The 8,473-nt window shown below is 48.1% G+C and overlaps 1 long non-coding RNA gene across 1 annotated transcript; it reads left to right on the top strand.

Moving 5' to 3' along the window:
* Positions 1–6,477: 6,477 nt before the first annotated feature.
* LOC136300037 (uncharacterized) lies at positions 6,478–8,007 on the top strand. Its single transcript, XR_010723613.1, has 3 exons — positions 6,478–6,601; positions 6,743–6,821; positions 6,967–8,007. It is a non-coding gene; the product is annotated as an uncharacterized lncRNA (long non-coding RNA).
* Positions 8,008–8,473: the final 466 nt, after the last annotated feature.

The raw sequence follows: 8,473 nt of genomic DNA, 5'->3' as shown, positions 1-8,473 counted from the left end.
CTGCCTGTCCTGTGCGGGAGCTGCTTAAGGCTTCCTACAGGGAGAAAGGATGTCAGGACAGCACTGGATACCTCTGCACATGGAGAGGTCTTGCAAAATGAGGTTTGGAAACGACTGGAAGGGCAAGTGCTGGGTGGGAGACACTGGCTGGGAGAGTGAAGTGTGAATCAATAACCCAGACGCCCAGCCAGGGGCCACCCTGTGATCCACCAAAATCAGCAGTATCTCCATCACAGTGCTGTGTCCGTCCGCTGCAGAGATAAGATTTGTGGGTAGCTTTAGTACAGCTGTCAGGACTAAGGCAAGAAAAACACTGCAATCCAGAATTTTTCCCAGGCAGCTTGCACGTTCTTCTACCCCAGGTTTTCAGCTTTGCATTACTTGTCGAACTGAGCGCATCTCCAGCCCTGAAAGCAGCTCAGATTTCAGCTCCTCTTGCTGAGAGCAGAAGGAAATCAGCTCTAATCCTGCCTGATGAGTGTGAGCTGGGTTTACCTGCAGCCACCACGGGATGGGCCAGGCAGAGCTCAGCAATGCCAACACACTAAGATGCTCCCTTATCTCTGAAGCTGACACAGCGAGCTTCAATATTTGTGCTGCAAACTCTCCCCTCACCTCAATCTGTTTGAAAACCACCTCGCAGGAAATAGGTGTAAAATAAAACAGCAAATCCCACGTATGAATTAGGCAGTAGAAAATCGTGGGGAAAACCCGAGGCATTTGGCTTCTCAGGACAGCAAAAATCCCACCCAGCTGTGCTTGTGCTGAGAGGAGAAGGACCCGTGGGCACAGCGATGTCAGCAACACACCAGAGCACCTGAGCATTGTTTCAGAGCTCAGCTTCGTTTGCATCTTTACAGTGAGAAAGTAGCAGCAGTTCCTCGAGCTGGAAATGCTGGAATCAGCTTTACCTTTATTTAAAAGGGAATTTAAGGTGAGACTTGGGGAAAGGTTGGTGCTTGCTCTATTTATTTGTATCCCCTTTCTGGTCCTGTTTGCTTTCTAGTCAAGGAGCTCTGCTTCTTCAGCGTGCATTCAATATTAAATTGCCTCTTAATGTACTAACAGCCAGGCTTCTCTTGAAGAATATCCTCCAGCATACAGAATCTGCAGCATTTGTCAAGGAGAAAAGGATTAAGTGAATAGGGACTCCAGCCAAGTTTCCATGATATTTTTTTTTTTCTTCCAGGTACTGGTAGATTAAAAAAAAAAAATTACAAAATTTCCTGGATCACTTATTTATTTTTTTTCCCAATGCCTATGTAATCACTTTTTGTTGACAAAAACATTTCAAATTCACATCTCAGCCACTTCCCTTATGATCAGGACCTATCCAAGGTCACAGAGCCACTGGCAGGGCAGGGAATCAGGCTCCATCTCTCAGATTTTTTTTTATAAATCTGGCACCAGGAATATCCCAAACTCGCTCCCTCAGAGCTGATTTGGAAAAAGACTGAACCACCACTTTGATATTCAGAAAGGGCTTTGACCCTGGAATTTAGTTACCAGCACGTTCCCCGAGGAAAGCTTCTTCACATGGAGGCTGGAACATGATGCTGAGTGCAAAGACATTTCTCATCATGGAGGAAAAGAAGATCCTCCCCAGGATTTCTGACTGGGAAGAGAAATATCCTCTCCATCCACAGGGCAAGTGATAAAAGTTACCTGGAGGGCTGGAGCCCTACAAGAAGATGCAGAAATCAGTAGAGGGGAAAGGACTGGTATTATGAAGACAAAATTCCTGTTTAAAGCCTTTCTGAACTCGGCCCCTCTTTTTTATCCAGGGACTGCTGCCCTCTCTGAGGGGAGAGGGCTCAGTTTGGAAATCCTAAAGCTGCCTACAGAGAAGAATATCACCGGCGAAGTCCAGATTTATCCTCCCACACGTCATGAGGCTGCCCCTGGAGCGGAATAGCAGCTAATCCTGGGGATGGAAACCCCCTTCCCACTGATCAAACAACAGTGTGGCAAAAGCCCTCCCATTCCTATTCTCCGAGTATGAAAAGCTTTAATCCTGTTTAAAAAGCCTTTAAGGCAGCTTGGCTTCCCACCCTGCTTTTCCAGTAAATCCCAAGTGCTTTTAACTCCATTGCACTGTAAACATGTGAGCACTGAGCAGTCCTCAGAAGCACATTTCTGAGTGAGCCTTAGGGAGCTTGGGCAAAGTAAATAATGTGGCAGAAAGCCTTTCCAGAGGTTTCACAGCCTCTAATTTCCTCACCCAAGGGTCACAAGTACAGCAGCCGTCACTTAAGGCTCTCAGCAATTCACACATTCCAGCCCAGCTCTTGCTGTTCAGTGTTTGAGAAACACTCAAAGCCATCTCCTCCAATTGTCCCCAGAGTAAATAAAGTTCAAGGCAGTAGGACAAGAAAATTAGAGGCTGCGAAGTCGTGAGAAGCAGCTGTAAGGTAAACTGCCTTGCCCGGAGCAAGGTGCATTAACTTGCAGCTCCCTGCCTCGAGTTTTTGCTCAGGAGAGATCTGGGATAGTAGAGAAGTCACCCAGCTACACCATGGGCATGGATACTGCGACCCTGACAGGTGGGGACACAAAGGACACAGCACTCGAGTGCCCTTTAATAGGATTTCTCCTGCCCAGAGAGAAGGAAAGCAGAGATGGCTCAGAGAGGAGTGCTGGAATGAAGGTCTGGAGCTGTGGGCTGTGCCTCTGGAAGGAGGATTGTTCCTCCAGGAGGGACTCAGGTGAGTGGAGGAGCAATGCAAAAACAGAAATGGAAGTGGAGCATCAGCACAGAGACCACTTCTTGTCGTGCAGGAGGAGTGAAATAGGAAGAGGACTAGAAAACCTAAAAAGTTCTAGGAAGGAATGAAGGAAAAACTTACCAGAGGGCAAAGAGAGTGAAGCTATGAAGGAACTGAGCAGCACAGCCAGAGAAGGGCCAGTGGTGCATTTAGGCAGGGATCTTAGACCTGAGAAAGGGCTGGCACAAAAACATGAACAAGCCTAGGACAGGTGTGACCTCAGTGTGAGAAAAGTTCTGTTCATCCATCAGATTTGATCACAGAAGTGAAATGCAGAATGTTCATGACCAAAAGGAGGCAAAGGTGGAGTATGAGAAGATGGAAGGTAAAGAGGGCAGACAGGGTGGAGGATGAAGACAGGAGGATTTCCTTTGACTCAGAGATCTTGGGGAGAGAGTTACAAAAGTTCTCTGGGTGGTAGGAGGCTGCTGGTCAACTTGAATCCCAGTGGAGAAACTAAAAGATATTCCTGGGTAAGAGTGGCAGATTTCTGTGATCTTGGGCTTGGGGCAGGGAGTAGGATTTGCTTTTCAGAAGATCTAAGCACGAGGATGTTCAGTGAACAGGTTTAGCGGATTTGCAATCCCAGGACAGAGCCCCCAGCTCCTCTGCTCTCCTCCCAGCCAGGCTGCCCAGGAGCTGGGAAGAAAGCCTGGCTGAGCACTCCTCCCCAGCAAATGGCCAAGAGGCCCAGCTTGTTGTGACCTTGGCTAAAGAGATCTGCCTTTAATCATGACAGAGGATGAGCTGCTGCGCTCCTTCCCTAATGCAGAGACACAGCAGAAAAAAATTGCAGTCTAAAAGTTGTGCTTTTAGAGAAAAAGCTTTCCCTGCTACATACATCATTACCCAACAATACAGAGTAGCTACTTAGAGTATCTCTGCATTCGTTTAAAGACCTGATTTTAAAAGCCAGCAGCTTTATCCATGGTATAATGTGTCAAGTGCAAGCTGAATTGACACTTATGCAAGTCAAAGCAAATGTTTTTAAGATGTGACAGCAGAGCCATTACCAGCTTCATATATTTCATTCTAGTTTTGTGCACACAACCAAGCATATTATTGGCTTTTTATTTCCCTCCTTGTTTGCTTCAGGATTCTGATTAAAGCAAGGAAATATTTCATGAGCCGCCAGGTTATGCTTAGACTATTAGGTCCATCTATGAGAAAATATTTATTGGTTTAGGAAATGGGAGAAAAGGAGAGCTGGAGCGCTGGTGATACATCTCATCCGCTCTGAAAACAGAGCAAAAGCCTCCCAGATTCTTGTTAGCCAAAGAGATAGGATGAAGTTGGCTCAGTATCAAAAGCTGTAATGGCCAGATGATACAGAGCCCTGATCTGGTCTAAAGCTCCTGGATCTGTTCAGCTTTGGACTGGAAATGTTAATGATGATAAAAGAATTTATGCTTGGTTAATGTCTTGTAATAAAATCCCCCGGGTCTCTGACACAGTCCTCTCCTCACCCTCCCCTCTCTGAAGCTGTCTGAGGTCACTGTAGGTGACTGCACAGCCCCTTCAGACCGAAGCTCTGAGTCTCCTTTGTCAGGAGCCAGGGGGGTTTTACTGCCAGCAAATGCTTGCTGTGCCTGCCCTGGGATGACAGGAAGACAAGCACAGCCCAGGAGTCACAAGCACAAACACAAGCAGGGCACCCAGGCCCAGGGTGGCTGTGAAATTACAACCTGACAGAGGCATCCTGCAGACAGCCCGGCTGAGCACAGGTGGGGCTCATGCACATTCTGTCATTAGCAGAGAGGAAATAAGGCACAGGAGTGAGGAACTTGGTTTCCACACTTGCTAGGGAGAACAAGAATAATCAGGATTCTTTTCCAACCATTCTGGAATGAGCACCTGCACAGTTTCACTGCATCTGAAACCTGAATAGCCACAAGTAACAAAAGGGCAGAAAAACCCAAAGCTCTGCTGTGGGAACACATTTCCTTCCTTTTTCATTCAGCAGGAGCTGATCTGCAGTGGAGCTGGGAGACAGCAGCTCCTGCAGATTCTGCTGCTCGAGCTTCCCCCGAGGTGAGGGGAGGGTCACAGCAGAGGTTACAGCACACAGAGCCCCATCTGCATCTCCTGGGCAGGTACACAGCTGAGTGAGGAATGGGCGGGGGTGAGAAAAAACAGGTGATTTATTTAAGAGGCTTCTAAATCAGTTCCCCGAGATGGCTGACCTGCTGACAGTGACTTAATCAGCACAAAACATTTCCTTGATTTGTCACCAGGGAACGGCAAAATATTCTCGGAAGAGCTTCATCTTTTATCTTAAGAACTATTTACATCAAGGAGGTTAAGACAGCTTTAACCACACAGACAGCACGAACCTTTGGATTTGCTGTTTCTAAACATTACCTGGGAACAGGGTCTCCCTTGTCTTGGCTTCCATCTGCCTACCCACAAAAGAAAAAGCTCTGTGCTGCATCTTTTTTATTCATGAAGATAAATCCGTTGTGTATTTTGCTAATGATCTCTTAAGTCTGCAATTTGCACCCTTTTATAGCAGTGAAAGTTAGAGATGCAGTAAGCCATGTATTTAAGGCTGGTAACTTAATGGGAAAGGCATTAACTACCATTTCAGATTTTTAGTTCTGTTCCCCTCCCCATCCTTGGTAATTACCTTGTTACTTAACAGCAGCATCAGCAATTTTATTGATGTGCTTTTAGCACAGGCCACTACCAGAGGACAAGAGTGCTGGAGCATGTTACACACTCCAGAGTAAACTTTATCTCCTGCTCTTCTTTAAAAAGGATCAGAACATTACCCACCTCTCCTCCACCCTTCAAAATCTGCCAGCATCAGCAAGGCCTGCTGCCCAGGCACTTGTAGGCTCACTACAAGTGAGCCTACAAATCACTTCAGACCCCCAAGTCAGAACTCATCCCAAGAGACGATAACCTCTGATAAGCTGGGCTTCTTTATTTTTCTTGTACCCTTTTGTGGTGAGGGGATGGGGGAAACTGCAAGACCGTGATGATCAAGTCTAATTCACGATGGAAATGAAGAGGCAAAAAGGGTAAGCAGAAATCTCATTGTGGCCCTGCAGTCATTTCTGACGAGGGTGGCACTGGCCTGGGAGCCTTTCAGTCCTCCTGTTCCCCTGGCTCTGTGGGATCCTCCCCATGGCCAAGGCTCTTCCCAAGGAGACCCACACCCACAGCAGCCAGCTGGCACTGCCCTCTGCCAGCACTCCTGCCTTGCTAATCTACCTTCTCAGCCTCCTGAGGCCACCCGTAAACCAAATAATTCCACATTTGGCAGTATTCAACAAGCATCTGAATCACTGACTTTGCTGAACATCCCCACAGCTCCTGGGGAGAGCAAGCACTGTCCTGGATCAGCTTTTTTTGTGCCTGGCAGTGGATTTGGGGAGTTGTATCTACCTCACCATTGTGCACGCTGGCCTGCACACATGCAGCAGAAGACAAAAGGTCTAGCACAGAGCTTATCAGCACATGGCAGGCATTTTAAGCCATCTTGCAAAGGGGAAAAAAAAAAACCAACCATGTTGTGCATGTTAGAGAAGGAAATCCCTAATTGGAAACACAATTGTCTTGTAAGAACGGCTCCAAAATCAACAGCCACTCCAATTTATACGGTGTTTTATCAAGGCAAATTGCCCCCAAAGGCCTTGCAAGATGAGCCTCTAATAAGGCTTATAAAACCAGCCCTCTATAAGAGAGGCTGGGGCAGGGAGGGGGAAGTAAAAGGCCTTTTAGCATGTGAATTGTGACAATAATGTCAGCCTGTGAAAGCTCCAGCTAATAAAGGCTCCAGAAGCTCCGGGGGAGATCTGCAGGAGTTTCAAGGAGAGGTTCGTGGAGAACAGGTGGGGATCCAGCCCCCAGGCTGGGCAGCCAGGGCAGGGTGCGGTGGGACCAGGCAGCACTCCCAGCCCCGTGACATCCCACTGCCTGGGGCTCAGGCACGGGACACAACAACAACTCCCACTGTTGTCTCATCACTTCAGTTTCCTGCGTGCAGGACACACTCTCAGTCCATAGGGCACGGCTCTGGTGGATCGGCTCAGATGATGCCCCCCAAGTGAAGTAGGAAGCTCTCCTGTCACACCAACCCCACCCTTCCCCATGGTTCCTAAAAAGCAGCTGTGCTTCGATCCTGCTCATTGAGGCACTGCATAGAAGAACCCAATTTTAAAATGATTTTATTTCGTCTTTCCCCCTTCACCGACAGGAGAGGAGAGAGCCTGAAGGAAAAACAGAGGGGACATTTTTATTCCAGCCTTTGTGGTGCATCTGGAAGGCAATACTGCAGCGATGAGTGTGTGACAAGAAACATGAACAGGAAGGGGAGTGTGACTGTAAAACGTGCTTTAACATCCCCTGCAGGAGCACATCCTCTGAGTACCATCCCTCCATCATCACTGGCCTGCCCAAGTGATGATACACAAGTCAGGGAAAGCAAAACCAGCCAGCACAGGTCACACTTCACTGCACAGTTTTGCAAACCACGCTAAGAAACTCTCAGAGGAAAGAACCAACTAGTTTCAAGTCTATTTTGAGTTGCACAGTGGGGTTGTAAATACCTTGTTTCTGGCAGTTCTACAGTGGTTAAAAAATATATCAAGTAGTCATGGAAAACCCAAGACATAAATTTGTTGCAGAAAGAAATGTCTCTTTTCTTCTGCAACAAAGACAACAAGTGCTTTAATTTGGTTTCCATTTTCTGGCTGGTGCTGTTTTGTGAGCAAGTCTGTAATGGCAGAGCTGTGCTGGTGAAGGTGATTCCTGAAGGATGTGCCCTGCCCTGCCCTGATGGGAAGGTGCAAAGCTGCACACAACCTGGTTTTAACCAACACACACACATCTGCCAGTCAGCCAACAGATTAAGGCTCTCACTACTTTCAATGCCTTTTATGATCACTTTGCTGAAATCTGAGGGGAAAAGATCTGTTTTACCATTTTCTTAGACTTATAAATAACTGATATGTGAAAATCACAGTGATCCCAAGACTACAAAGCCTGCCCATCCACAGGGAAAATGTGTCATTCAGGAGTCACACATCAGGGCCTTGAGTGCATCAAGGACCTTGCAGTCTTCCTCACACAGTGACCTTTAGGATTCCTCCACAGCTCCAGGCAGATTTCCACACCTTGGCACAGACTTGTGGCCCTGCAGGCCATCCCTGCCCTCCTTTCTCCGAGCCACCTCAGTCCAGCCATGGAAAAGGGATGAGCTCCCTGTGAAGCTCTGCAGGCCATGGCAAACCCCACTCCTGGCACAGCAGTGACCCCTCTGACACCCCTCCCCACCCTGCAGGACTGGGAAGGGACAAGCTGGCTGCCACCCTGAGGGGCTGCTGTGGTGCCACCATGGATCTGTCCATGCCTGGCCATGTCCCCTGCTGATCCTGACCTGCTGCCATCACTTCCCAGCTTGACCCCAGACCTGCCTTGGCTCTGTGCACTTGGAGAGTGATTTTGGGCCCTGGTTGTTGTCACTGGAGCTGCTCTGCTCTTCTTGCTGGGGATCACTGTGGCACTGCAGCACTCACCAGCAAGGCCACAGCCTCTGCTTGTCCTGTGGGCAGTGTCACCTCCCTGCTGTGGTCCTGCAGCTCTGCCTGGAGTCAGGAACCCCAGAGCTCCAGAGGATCAGGAGAGCCAGGCAGTAACTAAAGAGGAGAGCAGCTTCCTCTGAAAAATACAGCTCAGATATGACTAATGTGCCAGAAAGCTCA

This window comes from Chamaea fasciata, unplaced genomic scaffold (genome assembly GCF_029207755.1).
Source record: "Chamaea fasciata isolate MVZ Bird 193981 ecotype frontalis unplaced genomic scaffold, bChaFas1.0.hap1 SCAF_21, whole genome shotgun sequence".
Lineage (NCBI taxonomy): Eukaryota > Metazoa > Chordata > Aves > Passeriformes > Sylviidae > Chamaea > Chamaea fasciata.
The sequence above is the reverse complement of the archived record's forward strand: the minus strand, read 5'-3'. Positions and strand labels throughout refer to the sequence as shown.